Genomic DNA, 8280 nt, shown 5'->3' on the forward strand with positions numbered 1-8280 from the left:
GATGCTCTGGCGACTCTGATGGAGGTTGAGGTAACCCCGGACAACTAGGAGCAGCACAAGGCATAAATAGCTAAATTGCGTGATGAGATAGCGCAAGCCAAGGCGGAATTAGCAGCAGAAAATGCCAGGATGGCTGCAGAGTGGGCCGTTTTAAGTGCCCAACCACAGTGGATTCAAGCAGATTCATACCGGCTCATGGTGGATCAGAACGCGTCAAATGAAGTTTTGAGGAGAAAATACCGGAGTCGTCTGCCCCCAGTTTATGAGTCAAGGGACCTCTTCAACACCCCTGGAGCCGGGGTCAGTAACCTGCCGGTGGTGAATCGGATGATTGAAGCGCCAGGCGGTGCGGTGCCGGGTCAGCCGCGCGTGACAAGTTCTCCGTACATGAACAACACCCCGCTTCAACATGTGGTAACACCGCTAGGTCACTATTCCACCCCTTTGGACAACATGATTGATGCAGCAACACGACTGGCGGCTTTACCAGTCGAGGGTGAGACTCCGACGATGGTTGAAACCTGAAGGGCCAGGGAGCTTCTTCAAACGGCTTTAGTGCAGCAACAGGCTTATTCTTATAGCCGTGACCGGATTCATTCAACCCCTCGTCCCAGCCGGAGCTACAGTAGGCACATTGACTCACCAGCAATCTCGAGTACGGAGCAGCACCTTAACCAACCTCATGGACATGACCCGGCGCGCAATGGTGCTAATGCACATGATTTGGTGGACTAGGGCAGAGCATGTCGGGAGTCCAAGATGGCGGCTCATCAGCACGTGCCGGTTTACCTGATAGCTTCAGTTGAGGCAGGTGTAACTTCTAAGGCTTTCGGTGTGCCGTGTCTAACAGCGGCTCTACGAAACGAGCATCTGCCCAAGGACTTCAAAGGCCCTCGTAAGGTGCCTAATTACACAGCAGATCAGCCCCTTGAGGCATGGGTGGAGAGTTATGAGATGACCATGGAGATGGTGGATGTTAGTGAAGTTGCATACGCTAAGTATTTCACCATGATGTTAGAGGGGATGGTTTGCACCTGGTTGAAGGGGCTACCGGCTAACTCCATCAGGTCATGGGCAGAGCTGAAGGCCCTGTTTATCCAGAATTTCAAAGATACATGCAAGCAGCCTATGTCGATTGTGGATTTGGTTTCTTGTGTTCAAGCTGAGGGCGAGTCAACAACCAGCTGGGTGCGCCGGGTCTAGACTATCATACATTCTTCAGATAACATCAATGTCGGCTCAGCAGTTCTAATGTTGGAGAAAAATTGTCATTTCATTCCACTTAAGTAGAAACTTGGGCGGCTTAAGCGTCATTGCAATGACATGGGAGAGCTTATGGCGGCTCTTGTCAAGTATGCCGACTCTGATGGTACCAAGGACCCCGACTCTGAGGATGAAAGATCGGGAAAGGGAAGAAGAGTGGCGGCATGAAGGGATAGCAGTACAACATGTCCAATCAGGGTGGCAACGGTAAGCGCAAAGAGGATGATTTCAAAGCAAACACCAGGGCGTGAAATTATAACTAGTGTCATAAGGGGGCGCCGACTCAAGGGACGAGGTTTGACATTGAGGAATTATTGAGCCAGCCATGTCCAAAACACAAAACGGATCAGAAGCCAGCTACACATTCGTGGAAGGATTGCAATATAATGAGACAATTCAGGGAGTCTATCCAGCACAACCATGGCCCAAATGGCGGTTCAGGATCCTGCTCTCATGGTCCGGGTCATGGAGGTGGCGGCTCAAATTCCAGACTTCACGGCCAGGGTAATCAAGGCGGTTACAACCAGCATAATAATCAGGGGAATCAGCAGCAGCAGTCTGGTTATCAGAGAAACCGAAGCAATTGAACAGTGGGCAGTACCATGTCTTCACCACCAGCCTGTGTAAGCAGTATCAGAAGCTGCATAAGAGGGTAGTGAATGTTGTTGAGCCGGCGATGACATGTTACTTACGGTGGTCAGAGCAGCTACTGTGTGGAGCCGTGAGGATCACCCGCCCCGGGTTGATAATCCGTGTCACTTGGCACTAGTGGTGGCACCTCAGGTCGGAGGCTATAAGTTTACTAAGGTACTCATGGATGGAGGTAGCAGTATTAATATACTTTATTATGAAACCTTTCGTCGCATGGGGCTGACTGACAAAAATCTTAAGCCGTCGAACACCGTTTTTCATGGGGTGGTGCCTGGTAAGTCGGCATATCCAGTGGGTAAGATATCTTTGGAGGTTTCCTTTGGAGATGAGCATGATTCCATATCTGAGACTCTGACCTTCGAGGTGGTTAAGATCAAAAGCCCTTCCATGCTCTGTTTGGGCGGCCAGCTTATGCTAAATTCATGGCAAGGCCTTGTTATGTTTATCCGAAATAGGAAAGCGCGCCAATCTGGATCCGAAATAGGAAAGCGCGCTCAGCGAGTTCATCCATGAGAACCGGGACATCTTTGCATGGAAGCCTTTAGACATGCTAGGTGTACCGAGGGAACTTGCTGAGCACACTCTTAATATAGATCTGAAATTTAAGCCGGTCAAGCAATTTCTCCGTTGTTTTAACAAGGAGAGGCAGAAGGCCGTAGGTGAAGAGGTGGCCCGGCTCTTGGCGGCCAGGTTTATCATTGAAGTTTTTCATCCTGAGTGGTTGGCTAACCCGGTGTTGATGCTCAAGAAAAATGGCACTTGGCGGATGTGCGTGGATTACACGGATTTAAACAAGGCTTGCTCGGCTGATCCATTTTCTATCCCTCGTATTGATAAAATCATTGATGCTACGGCAGGTTGTGAGTGTTTGAGTTTTCTGGATGCTTATTCTGGTTATCATCAGATCAAGATGGCAGTTAAGGACCAGGAGAAGACAGCTTTCATTACTCCATTTGGAGCCTTCTGCTATGTGTCTATGCCTTTTGGGATCAAGAGTGCCCAGGCAACTTACCGGCGCTGTGTGCAAAATTGCCTTCACCATCAGATTGGGCATAATGTTCATGCTTACGTAGATGACATTGTGGTAAAGTCAGGGAAGAAGGATACCTTGATTGACGATTTGAAGGAAACATTTGACAATCTTCGGGTCTACAAGATGATGCTTAACCCGGCCAAGTGTGTTTTTGGTGTACCAATAGGCAAGCTCTTGGGCTTTCTGGTTTCTAACAGAGGCATTGAAGCTAACCCAGAGAAGATCAAAGCCATTACTTCATTGGCTAAACTGGCATTTGTTAATGACGTTCAGGATATGGTGGGTCATATCGCGACCCTAAGTCGGTTCGTAAGCCGGTTAGGTGAGAAAGCTATTCCTCTTTATTAGATGATGAAGAAGACGGATCATTTTGTTTGGAGTGACGTTGCTAATCAAGTGTTTGAGGATCTGAAGAAACAGTTGGCTGAGCCGCCTGTTCTTGCTTCCCCTATTGATAAGGAGCCTCTATTGTTATATGTGGCTGCTAATAGCTGGGCCGTCAGTGTAGCTATTGTGGTGGAGAGGAAAGAGGCAGGCAAGGAATATCTGATTCAACGGCCGGTTTACTACATCAGTGAGGTGCTTATTGAGTCCAAGCAGAGGTATCCGCACTGGCAGAAGCTTGTATATGGGGTCTTTATGGCAAGTCAGAAGCTTAAGCAATATTTTCTGGGTCACCCCATTACTGTAGTCAGCTCTGCTCCTTTGGGGGACATCATCCAAAATAGAGAAGCCACGAGCCGGATTGCCAAGTGGGCCATCGAGCTTGGACCCCATGGTTTGAAATATGCTCCTCTACGACCATCAAGTCACAAGCACTCGTGGATTTTATCAATAATTGGACAGAATTGCGGACACCTGAGGAAAAACCAGATAACACATATTGGACTATTCACTTTGATGGATCCAGGCAGTTCAAAGGCTCGGGGGATGGAGTTGTCTTGACTTCCCCATGTGGTGATAAATTTTCTTATGTTCTCCGATTAATATTCCCTTATACTAACAATGCAGCTGATTATGAGGCCTTGCTTCACGATCTTCGGATGGCCAAGGAAATGAACTTAAGTCAGGTGAGGTGTTTCAGCGATTCAGATCTGGTGGCTCAACAAGTTTCTGGCACTTGGGATTCTAAGGATCCACTCATGGCGGCTTATCATCGAGAGGTTGACGCTATTGCGGGTCACTTCAAAAGGTTACCAAGTTGAGCATATTGATCACAGGAAGAACGAGGCGGCTGACACTTTAAGCCGGTTAGGGTCTCAACGTAAGCCGGTCCCACCTAACACCTTCCTGGATGTTTTGCTTAATCCTTCGGTCAAGTTGCCTACAGAGGAGGATCTTGCTGTTCTTGACCTGGAAGCACAGTTGGTGGTGGCTCTTCATGCTATTCCTGATTGGACAGTACCGTATCTGGCTTACATGATCCAGGGCAAGTTACCTGAGGATGAGATTTTAGCCAGACGGATAACCCAGCGACCTAAGTCAATGACGATTGTTAATGGGGAGTAGCACCATCATAGTGTTACAGGGGCGTTTCAATGTTGTGTTTCATCTGAAGAAGGTTGTGAGATTCCGCGGGAGATTCATGAAAGAGATTGTGGTCATCATGCCGGTTCTAAATATCTCATCGCCAAGGCTTTTCGTCATGGTTTTTATTGGTTGACGGCTCATGCTGATGCTGAGGATTTGGTCAGCAGATGTGACGGTTGTCAGAAATTTTCACGGCGAGCTCATGTTCCGGCTCAAGAGTTGAGGATGATTCCAATTATTTGGCCATTTGTGACTTGGGGGCTTGATATGGTTGGGCGTTTTAAGAGGTCCCCGGATAAAAAGACCCACCTTTTGGTAGCAGTTGACAAGTTCACTAAGTGGGTTGAAGCAGAGCCATTTAGCAAGTGTGATGCCGCAACGGCGGTTAAATTTATCAAGTAGGTGATTTTTCGTTTTGTCTTTCCCCACAGCATTATAACAGATAATGGTACTAATCTATCTGCAGGTGCTATGAAAGAATTTTGTCAACAAGAGCATATTCGACTTGACGTCTCCTCTGTGGCTCACCCCTAGTCCAATGGTCAAGTGGAATGGGCTAATCAAGAAATTCTGCAAGGTATCAAGCCCCGGCTTATGGTTCCTTTGCAAAGAACGCCGGGCTGTTGGGTGGAAGAGTTACCCTCAGTATTATGGAGTATCAATACAACCCCTAACAGATCTACGGGTTACACACCTTTCTTCATGGTTTATGGAGCAGAGGCGGTTCTACCAAGTGACATCCATCACGATTCACCCCGGGTGGCGGCTTACGTTGAAGCTGACAATGAAAAAGCATATCAAGACGCACTTGACCTGTTAGATTAAGAACGTGATATTGCAGCGGCTCGTTCAGCGATTTACCAGCAAGATCTGCGTCGCTATCACAGTCGCCGGGTCAAAACCAAAACCTTTCAAGAAGGCAATTTGGTGCTCCGGCTCATCCAAGATCAAACGGATATGCATAAACTATCACCGCCTTGGGAAGGACCTTTTGTGGTCAGCAACAACCTGCATAATGGGTCATATTACCTTATCGATGTTCGAGACCACAAGGACTCATGCACATCGGAGGAGGAGACTCGTCGGTCGTAGAACATTGCTCATCTTCGGCCTTACTATACTTGAGCCACCGGCTCTCATGATGTACATAATTTGATGGTGTACATATTATAGACAGTATAATAAAGCCGACATCCCTGATAAGTCAGGGCCTCTGTCATTTCACTTCTTTGAAGTTGAGTCTTTATCATCTTCTTACACGTTCATTTAAGAGGCTTGATGCGCAAACTGTAGGGACCAAAGAGAGTTGGATGCGCAGCACAGCTCAAACATAGGTCCCTAACGAGTACAATTTGTCAGTATGTCACTTGGGGGCTTCCTGTTCAAACATAAGCATATTCGACCAAATAGAACATAGCATTACTACCCTATTTACTAGGTTTGTTCAAACATAGGCGTATTCGACCAAAGAGAACATAACCTTTCCGGGTCATCCTACCTGTAGCCAGCTGCTTCAACTCCATCAGGTCGTCCTGATTGACCCACCGAAATCTTAACGATCAGTCTTTTACGGCATATTCGACCAATATATGAGCTCGTTAAGGTTAAAACGCCGGTTTGTCACGTGAGAGCACGGCTTATAGATAGTCAGGATAGATCCAGGCTTCATAAGCCGCCTTCCTTGAAACTTGGATAAATCGGCCCATGATGTATGCTGTTACTCTGCCCCTGCGTACTCCTGATAAGTCTATAAAGCAAGCCCTGACTTTATCTAGGTTCAAATGTTGATTGGGTACTGTGAGTCAGGCTCACGGATAGCATGTACCTTCCAGTGGCTCCGGCTAGTTTCATCGAAGAAGACACTTTGGTTTGGCGGCCTTCCGAGGCCTCGAATTTTTTGCTTTCTTTTATTTATGTGATTTCTTTTTTGCCATCTGGTTTTACACATCGGGTTAAGATGCCCTACTTATGGCTCATATTTGAAGCATCTTTTGGGTTTCTACAACCCGCCGGGATGGCAGACTTTAAGTCATCAAGAGTATCGCAATATTATGTTTGGAGTTATAGTTCTACCAACTTCAAACTGGGTCAAGCTATTAAGCCGACAGTCTAAGCACATGTCACAGGTATGACATTTTATTATGTTAAACATTATGGCTAGACCAGCCCTGGTTATGGACTGCTCATCCCCAGTGGCCTTTAATTGTGTGTCATGACCCGCCCCGCGGTAAACCGCCAGGGCACTTGTGACTTGTTTGTGTGCAGGAGAATAATCAAGTTTGATCTGCATAAATCAATACTGTCATAACAGTAAAAGGATCGTCTTTCAAATTGGCAGCTCAGCAGTATTGCGCAAAACAGAAACGTGCACGATAGCACGACAGATTCAAGTTTTTACTACCCTATTACATGACTCCATGAGCCAAATGGGATCAAGTGTTTTTTTCCAAGAACCAAATATATAAACCGCCTGGCGGTTCACTCTTCTTGACCTTGCTGGCTTGAGGCTTTTGGGTCATCCTTCTCCGGTTCTTCGTCCTCTTTTGTCGTCTGAAAGTTTGGTGATGACCAATCTTTGCTAGATAAAGCTTGAAATTCAGCCTCGTCATCTATAAGATCAGACGGCTCAACTTCAGGGGCAAAAGTATGCTTACAGATTGGGGGGATTAAGTCCATCACTTGATAAGCCAGAGTTGGCATCTTCTGGTTCTCCTTGTTATAAGCCGGATTGTACTTTGAAAGGTCCGAGTCATTGGAAATCATAGTCGCCATTGGACGTATCTCTCTCACGCAAGCAAAGAAGTCCTTCTGATCAAACGGCGTACCATCCTATTTCATGCTTGGATAACCAGTGGCTAGCTCAGATGGGTCAAGCTCTGGTACCCATGCCTTAGCCCGGCTCAAAGCCATCACAGCACCAGCTCTTGCAGATGACCGCTTCATTTCATCAAACCTAGCAGGCAGCACGAAGAGTTTCTTCAAGACATCTATCAAAAGAGTAGGTGCCTCATTACTCAGAGAAATTGTAGCCAATACACGTTGAGCTCCAGTGTACAACTGTTCGACAAGGGTATAAACCGCCTTGAGCTTCACCAGCATATCTTGGTTAAGATTGCTGCTCCTAGGACCTGAGTAAATCACAAACTGGTTAGAGGCGGTTTATACTGTAAAGAAAAGGATTCACTTTGGATGGTTAGCATGGAGACTTACCAAAGATAGCAGAAACCATCTAAGATACATGGTGTTTTAAGCCGGTGAGCTCAGTGGTGGCCTCTTGAAGAGTTTCCTTGGCTTTCTCCGGTCGCTGTGTTAAAGCAGTCTTTTCTTCAGCCCAAATGCTTTTTTCTGCCTTAAAATTGGCTTTGAGCTTTTCCGACTCAGCAATGCTAAACTAGAATTTGGCTTCAGCTTTCCGGGTTTCAGACTCCTGATTCGCCAGCCGGGTCTTTGCATCATTTAATTGTGACTCCAGTTCAGCTAGAGCAGCCTATATGAAGCGCAGACTTGTCAGACACATTCATGGTGGATTACAAGAATATAAGTCCCAAGTCCTTTGCAAGCAACAACACTTGGCACTTGGGGGCTAATATCTGCCAAAGAATTTTTTTAAGTAAAACGACTCTTATAAATAAAGTCCCAAGAACTTTGCAAGCAAGACTACTTGGCGCTTGGGGGCTAATGCATATCGCTTGTATCTTCTTAATGATGAACCGGGTGTGCTGTAAACAATCACAGCCGATTCATGAGGGCTACATAGATAAGCTCTCCTTTCTTAACTAATGATAAACAGAACCGGCTCATTC

The sequence above is a fragment of the Triticum urartu genome, chromosome 5A, assembly GCF_056163025.1.
Source record: "Triticum urartu cultivar PI428250 chromosome 5A, HENAU_Tu73, whole genome shotgun sequence".
NCBI classification, from domain to species: domain Eukaryota; kingdom Viridiplantae; phylum Streptophyta; class Magnoliopsida; order Poales; family Poaceae; genus Triticum; species Triticum urartu.